The sequence below is a fragment of the Triticum dicoccoides genome, chromosome 2B, assembly GCF_002162155.2.
Source record: "Triticum dicoccoides isolate Atlit2015 ecotype Zavitan chromosome 2B, WEW_v2.0, whole genome shotgun sequence".
Taxonomy (NCBI): domain Eukaryota; kingdom Viridiplantae; phylum Streptophyta; class Magnoliopsida; order Poales; family Poaceae; genus Triticum; species Triticum dicoccoides.
The window spans coordinates 238798431-238805868 of NC_041383.1; positions in this window are offsets into that span (position 1 = coordinate 238798431).

A 7438-nucleotide genomic window follows, 5' to 3' on the forward strand; every position below is an offset into this window, starting at 1 on the left:
ATAGCAGGGACATCGGGAAAGGATCGCGCGCGCGGGAAAAAGTGGTCGGGCGCGCGCTAGTTTTGACGCGCGGCGTCCGGCGCGCTTTATAAAATCCAACGCCCTCCCTTGCCACCGCTCTCTCCCTGCTCTGTGCCTCCCCACCTCTCTCTCCCCACTCTTTCTTGCCTCGCCGCCATCGTGCCACCATGCTGCTGTATCGCTGGGAAACTTGGGATACCGCGGCGTCCGGGCGCGCCCCTCCGGTGGCTTCTCCACTGAGATCCGGTTCTGCGGGATGCGCCTCGACCTCGGCAATTTCAACACCGCTAACGAGGCCGCCCGCGCGTACGATGTGGCGGCATGGCGCCTCCAGTGGCCTCATAGAACATTGAACTTCCCCAATGTGCCGACGAGGGAGCGGGCGCAGGAGCTTGTGCCTCTGCCGCGGTTATCACCGATGAGGATCGTCGCGACAACCGAAGGCGGGAGCACCGTCTTAGCATCGCCAAGATGGACGAGGAAGCCATGGCGCTATGGCGCCAACGCTTCCCGCAGGACATCATAAACGAGCACGAGTTCTACGCGCAAAGGAGGGCGGAGCAAGCCGCCTATCGCGAGGACAAGCGTACGCGAAAAGTGGACGCTCAATTCAACATGAGGCTAGGAGCAGTGTCACCCCGGGAATCCGATGACGATCAGTATCTTCACGCCTACATTGAGACGTCGGAGGAGGACATCACCGAGGAGGAGTCGGACGACGAGGAGTAGTTGAACTATCTATTTTTTTATCCAGCTATGTTATATCTATGTTGAGAACTATCATCTACTCTCTAGTCTCTACTCTCTATCTCTACTTCTCGATCTCAGCACTGTAAATGCTTTTTAAAGCGTCGCACGTTGCGCTTCTGTTGGAGATGCTCTGACATGGCAGACAAGTGCTTTAATGTTGCCCACAAGATGCGTGAGTATTACTAGTAGTATATTTTTCTTGCCATGTTGAGATTATAAAACCATGAGTGCGAACATGGAGAGGAGCAATGAAGACCAAACACGGTATATTGGGGACATCTTCAAGGAGCGTGGCAAGTTAAATAGGAGTTGCACCGAACCTGTAAAACGAGCTTTGGTAAGTAACACCCTTTCAATTACTTTCGTTTAGCCGCGTGTTCTTCAATGTGTATATGTTGTAGTTTTTGTTTATCTTAGCCTTGTGTTCTTTGATGTGTAATAAGAAGAGTCTTAATTGTCCTAATGCTTTCGTTTTTAGCTTATTGTAAGAAGTGGGTGTTCTCACCTTGTAGTCTATTTTTATAATTTTTTTCCTTTTGAATTCACTTCTCTGAGTCCTGTTTATCTGGCTTATACTAAATGGATCTGGGTTTCTCTGAGTATTGATCTAAAAAGAAGTAACTTCATGTCAGGATGTAGTTCCTGCGAGGAGGGAAGTATGGTCAACCTCGAGATCATGTTTCCAAAATGAGGCTGGATTCACACAAGGTGCCAGTTCCCTAATGATGCTGGATTAGACACAAGGTGCAAATTCCCAGATGATGCTGGATTACACACAAGCCAGGTGGAGTCGTCACTTGTTCGTGTCCTCGTGGCTCTAGTAAAGGCTGAAAGAAAGCGTGCGGCAGCCCTTGAGAATGTAGTTGAGTTCCTGAAGAAGCGAAAAGATCAATCAGATGCTCTCTTCACCCAAGCCAAAGAAGAGATGGAAGAAGCCAGAAATAAGCTAGCAGAGGCAGAGTAGGCTAGGCGTCTCCTACTATCTAAAACTGTAGTCAATACAAAATTTTCTTCATAATAGCTAGGTTCAAATGTTTATCCAGTCAGCATGCCTGTTGTGATGTCTGTGCATCTACTGATGTGGCACAAAATAACTTTTTTGGGTCATGTACTAATAGCAATTACTTTCCAAACAATAAGAGACGAAGCATTGGACATGGTATAGTTCACGCGCAAGCCCGACATTCCAAGTTCAACTTCCATATCAAACTCATGTTCATAGATACCTGCACATTCATAGATAATGTCCACAACCATGATTCACTTCAAAGCCAAAAAAAATGTGAGGAGAGTTATAAATAAAGAAAAACCTCTAGTTTCTGCTACTAGTGAGAGCAGAACAAGTTAAGACCATGCATAATTAATTATATTTTGGTCATTTTTTGTGTTCTAAAATGTTGGCCGGCTGGCGAAAGGCCGTGTTGCTAGCACACGCGCGGATTCAATGGAGGTAGGCGGGGCAGTCTGAAGCCGGTTGCATGCGGCGAGGAGGCGTGTTCAGTTGGGCCTGCAGCGAGTGGGGCCCTCTTGGCCGGCGCGTCGGTTCAATGCATGTGCTACGAGAGGTCACGTCTGTGTCAGAGCAATCACTCCCTCCAGTCCTTTTTTGTTTGGGTATAACAAAATCTTGTTTTCCATTCACATTTTACAAGTAAAATTCATGGACAAACTTTGACCCAAAATACGATGGGGACTAGTAAACCAGAACTGAGGTAGTAGTTTTTTTATCAAAGAAGGGTTTCCCCCTTCCGATTTTCATTACTGAAAACCAACATCTAAACCATAGTATTTTCCCTAGAACTACCAGGTTCAACATCTCGCAACATAAACCCATACAACCATACGCCAAGGAGGTAGTAGTTATGAATTTCATTTTCGCTCCATACCAATCGTTCTAAAAACTACTTAGTACTTATAACGCGCCATTGAAAATCGGAACTCTTACCCCGCTAAAAATGATATTTTAAATGTGGCTACTCGATCTATGGCAACTGGCGAGTCACCGCCTCCAGGTCGTTCACCTGTGGTCCCGACCATCAACTCCTATGGATCAAATTATCACGCGAGCTGACTATTCCTACAAAGGTGCGCTCCACCACGTACCCAGTACCCGCGCATGCAGCAATCGTGCACCTAGGGTTTTAGGGTTTATTTGTTAACAGTGCCTTTACGTAACTCTCATGTGTGTGAGACAGCAAGAGACGGACTGCGTGTGTGCGCCTCTTCTCTTCGTATATGTACTCCACCGTTTGTCTGGTGTCCAAAAAATTATACAGTGGTAATAACTACTAGCAATTGCCAATGCATTGCCACACGACCAAAGTAGATTAATACATATTCACCGATTTGATAGAAAAAAGAGTCTATTTCTGAAATACTTATATCACTAAAAATATGTTATGTTTCACTCAAAATATATTCCATTGGCGGTTTTGATGAGGTAAGGGAGGAATGTTGTTGGTTTCAAGATTCGAGAAGTGGTATATGTCTAATTTCTACTCTTACTAGCAAGATGCCCGTGCGTTGCATGGAACATCAAGATCTTGTGGGAGAAAAGGATGAACGAGGGAAGGCCTTATCTGCAAATGTGGAGAGGAGTGCGGGTAAATTGCCATAGTTTTCTTCATATCCGTTAGATATAAAAACAGAGTTGGTGATGATAGTGTGCCTGCCATCCTACAATATAGGCCTTCCGATTTATATCTGGTGGATAGGAAGGAAACTATGGCATTTTGCAAAAAGATACCCACCCCTCTCCATATTTGCAAATAAGGCCTTCCCTCGTTCATACTTTTCTCCCACAGGATAAACTACTCATACAAATGCATCTTGATGTTCCATGCAACGCATGGGCATCTTGCTAGTTGTTGCAAAAATCCCATGTGTGTGTGAGAGAGAGGGGGAGAGGAGGAGGGCGGAGTGCATGTGTGACAAAGACACAAAGAGTGTGTGTGTGTGTGAGGTATCAGCTTAAAATGAGGCGATAGTGTGTGTGTGCACGATCGAGAGGGTGTGTCTCAAGAAGGGAAGAAAAATCTACATAGATACAAGGAGCACGAGTGAGACATGTATGCGACAGTGGAAGCACGAGTGTGCTGGTGTATAAACCTATCTAGAGGCTAGTCGATAAATGTTTGTGAGAGAAATATGAGTCGGGGGGCAAAAGCGAGAGTTTTGTGTCTGAGAGAGAGAGATGGTAGTCAGGAAGGGGAGTGGAAGTAGGAGTTGTGTGTGTGAGAGAGAGAGGGGGGGAGTTTATCTGGTCGGTAAACAAATGAATAATGTCAGTTTCATAACTGGGATGGAGACGGAAAGGAGACCGCAACAAATGTTGTGTCTGCAGGAGAGAGTAATTTTAGTGGTATGAGTCATATCTAGAGACATATAGGGTGTGTGAGAGAACCCCATAGAGAGAAAGACAAAGTGAAAGACGAGTGAGACTGTGTGTGTGTGGCGGTGAAAAAGAAAGCTTAGGTACCTAGTGATACGAGAGAACGGTAGAGACGTGAGAGATAATGAAAACCGTGTAATGTATAATGATAGGTAGAGTGTGACACTTCTCAAGGGAGACATCGAGAGACCATATTTGCGAAGATAGGAGAAACATGAATTGAGCGTGCGGGTGAGCTGGAGAAAAGAGACTGATAGCTACATGAAGGAGCATGCATGCGAGAGAGATGGGCATGAAAGGAGTCAACATAAAAGGGATTCAAATATTTGAATTCGAGATGATGATACATGTAATTCATACTCGAACCAAAATTGATCTATCAAACAAGCATACTGATATGAATTCACGCGCATCTATGTTATTTAATATGTAGATATTACTGATCCATACATTTTAGTAGAACATAATTTGGTTTAAATTTTTTGAATTCAACCTTATAATTTTGAGATCATTGTATTTGTAAATCATATTATACATATAAAGGAGCAGAATTCTTTGTTGTGCTTTTGAAAGTATATATAAAAAATGATGTATATAGAATTTTATTCCAATCGAAAATGGATCCTGCCCGAACAAAAATAGAATACAAACTGGATTCGAATTGAGTTGGCACGGTAAACGTGCACTCTTGCTCTGCAAAAATTTGAACGAAGCGGGGAAAGTCGCAGTAACCGCCCGAAACCAAAATCTGCGAGAAGGAAATTACTGCCTATCCCTGACACGCAAAGCCTATCGGCTCGATTTCTATAGGTTTCGATAGGGGTAGGTTTGTAATTTCACTCAAACGTGACATAACCGCCTCTCACCGGATTCATACACGGTGGGTTCCAAAACATAGTGTCTCCTCGGCCGAAATCTACTCCCTCCCGGATTCATACACGGTGGGCGCCAAAAACAAACTCTCGTTGGCAAATATTCGGTGTATGAGAGATTACCGTCCTATCCTCAACCGGCTAATATTGCTTTGATGTAGAAAATTTGAAACGGGGGCTAAGTTTATAAATTTCCTCGCATTTGAGACAAGCGCGCCCTGAAGACATGGTTCCCCCTTCCTCTCTCCCTCCATTTCCCCATTCATACTCCATGGGCGCCAAACACCCTCTCCACCCCAGCCTCCTCCGTACACCACCCCATCCACCGCCGTCCTCCTCCACCATGTCGGAGCTATGTAACAGTCTGGATTTTGGCTCTTTTCTTTTTCTTTTGATTTATTTGGTTTTTGCTCTGTTTTTCTTTTTGGAGTGGTTCTGTGGCCTTGCCACCTGGGAAATCATCCAAATTACCCCTACCAAGTGGCTCATCATTCTCAAAACCTTGCCAAGATCATGTCACTTCACTCCCTGACCAAACCCTAACATTCTTTTCTAGGGAAAATTCCTTTTTCATTAAAGGAATAACCCTATCTGCCCTAGGTTGTGAAGCAAACTATATTTCTGTCCATCCAAAAATCCCCAAATAATTCTCATAATTCTTTTGGGTCATATATAGCTCAAATATGCCCAAACATTTCCTTGGCCAGTTCAAAAATAATTCCCCAATATTCATTTTTCTTTTCTGCCCTGAATGGCACTTTGTGAAGGAAGTGTCATTTATATTTTTCCTAGTGGCTCCCAACCTTCTTGGGCATGATTATATTTCAAAATAATTGCATCATGCACAAGTTCAACATTATTTGCCTAGCCAATCTTCCTCAGTGATTTTTCAAAGTTTCTGTCAGACAAAAGGCTTTGTGAAGGAAGTACTAGCTAGGGGTATCCAAATGAGTTGAAATTTTGCACACTCCTTAATGTGCTCATATTAAACCCCTCCACCCATTTGCAGCCCCATACAATCATCTATGTTAGCACAGGAGCAAATATTTGATTCTGGCAAAATTTTCAGGTTGTGAGGCAAGTGTATTTTATATTGCTTCAAAAATCCTGATAAATTACCAGATCATTCTTCTACCCATAAAACATCTCTCCACCCAATTTGGCATCATTTCAATAAGCCATTTGGTCACCAAAATTATTCCAAGTTTCTGGACAGAAATGATGTTTGTGAGGCAAGTGCCATTTTGGCTTGTCCATTTGGCATGAGCTTTTTACAGCATCATCATATGTCCAAATAATCAAGCTTTGCCCAATCTTAGCCCAAGTTGACACTCTATGTGAGAGCATCATCATGATCTTCATTTCTGACCAGATTATGTGGTTGTTAAGCAACTACATTAAATCTGTATCCAAATCTTCTCAAAGTTACCAGGATGAAAGTCCTTCTTACCCTATCCCACGCAGACAACTCCATTGCTCCTGAAACCCTTCCTGTTGATCACCAGTGCTCACCCAAGTTTACTACAGTAAACTTCAAAGGGTGATTACCATTTAATCATAGCATCTTTAACCAAGTTACCACCGTAGTTGATACCTCCCCTGGATGGACTACGCCCTAGACAACATTTGCCAGCCATTTGGCCCTTCTTGATGCCAGTGCACGCGGTGATCACGACAATGGTGTGCCTGTGCACATGCTCTCTGTGCAGTGGCTGCGTCCAGTGGCTGTTTGTGCTGGACCCCCTCCTCCTCTCATTGTCTTCGCGCGCGTGAGCATGTCCAATGGCTGTACCGCGTCGTCGCCGTCCTCCTGGAGCCCTCTCCCCCTCCGTCAGCCCCTCCGTCAGCGCTCGTTGTCGCACGCCCATGAGAAATCTATAGCCGACCGTCTCTGTTCACACCATGGCTTCTTCCTCCTCGTGTCCTCGAGTGTTGCTCGTCTCTGTGACCTCTGCCACTCATCTGCAACCCCCCTCATCGCGTTCCCGTGCCTCCCCGTGATCGATGAGCATCGCTAGTGCCTTGGCCGGGCATGCACGGCGGCAACCGGCTCGGCCTCCCTCGCCCCGCCTATATATAGGCCTCCCCCGAGCCTTTCAAGCTCACCAGCAGCCTCCCCGCACTCCTCTACCCCTCCCGAGCCTCTCATTCGAGCTTGAGGAGCTCTCTGTGCCCCCCATTGCCGCCATGGTCGTCGTCTCTGTCCGCTTCGATTCCGGCGAGCCGCGCATCCTCTCTCCATTCTAGCACCACATGTAGTTTCCCCTCTCTCCAGCAAACCTCCCCAAGCCCCCACATCGCCTCCCCGTCGCCGGAGCACCTCACCCCCAAGAAAATTGCCGCCGGAGCCGCCCCTGTTCTTCCCTTCGCCGTGGTCGCTCTGCTCCTCTCCGGCATCTCCTAT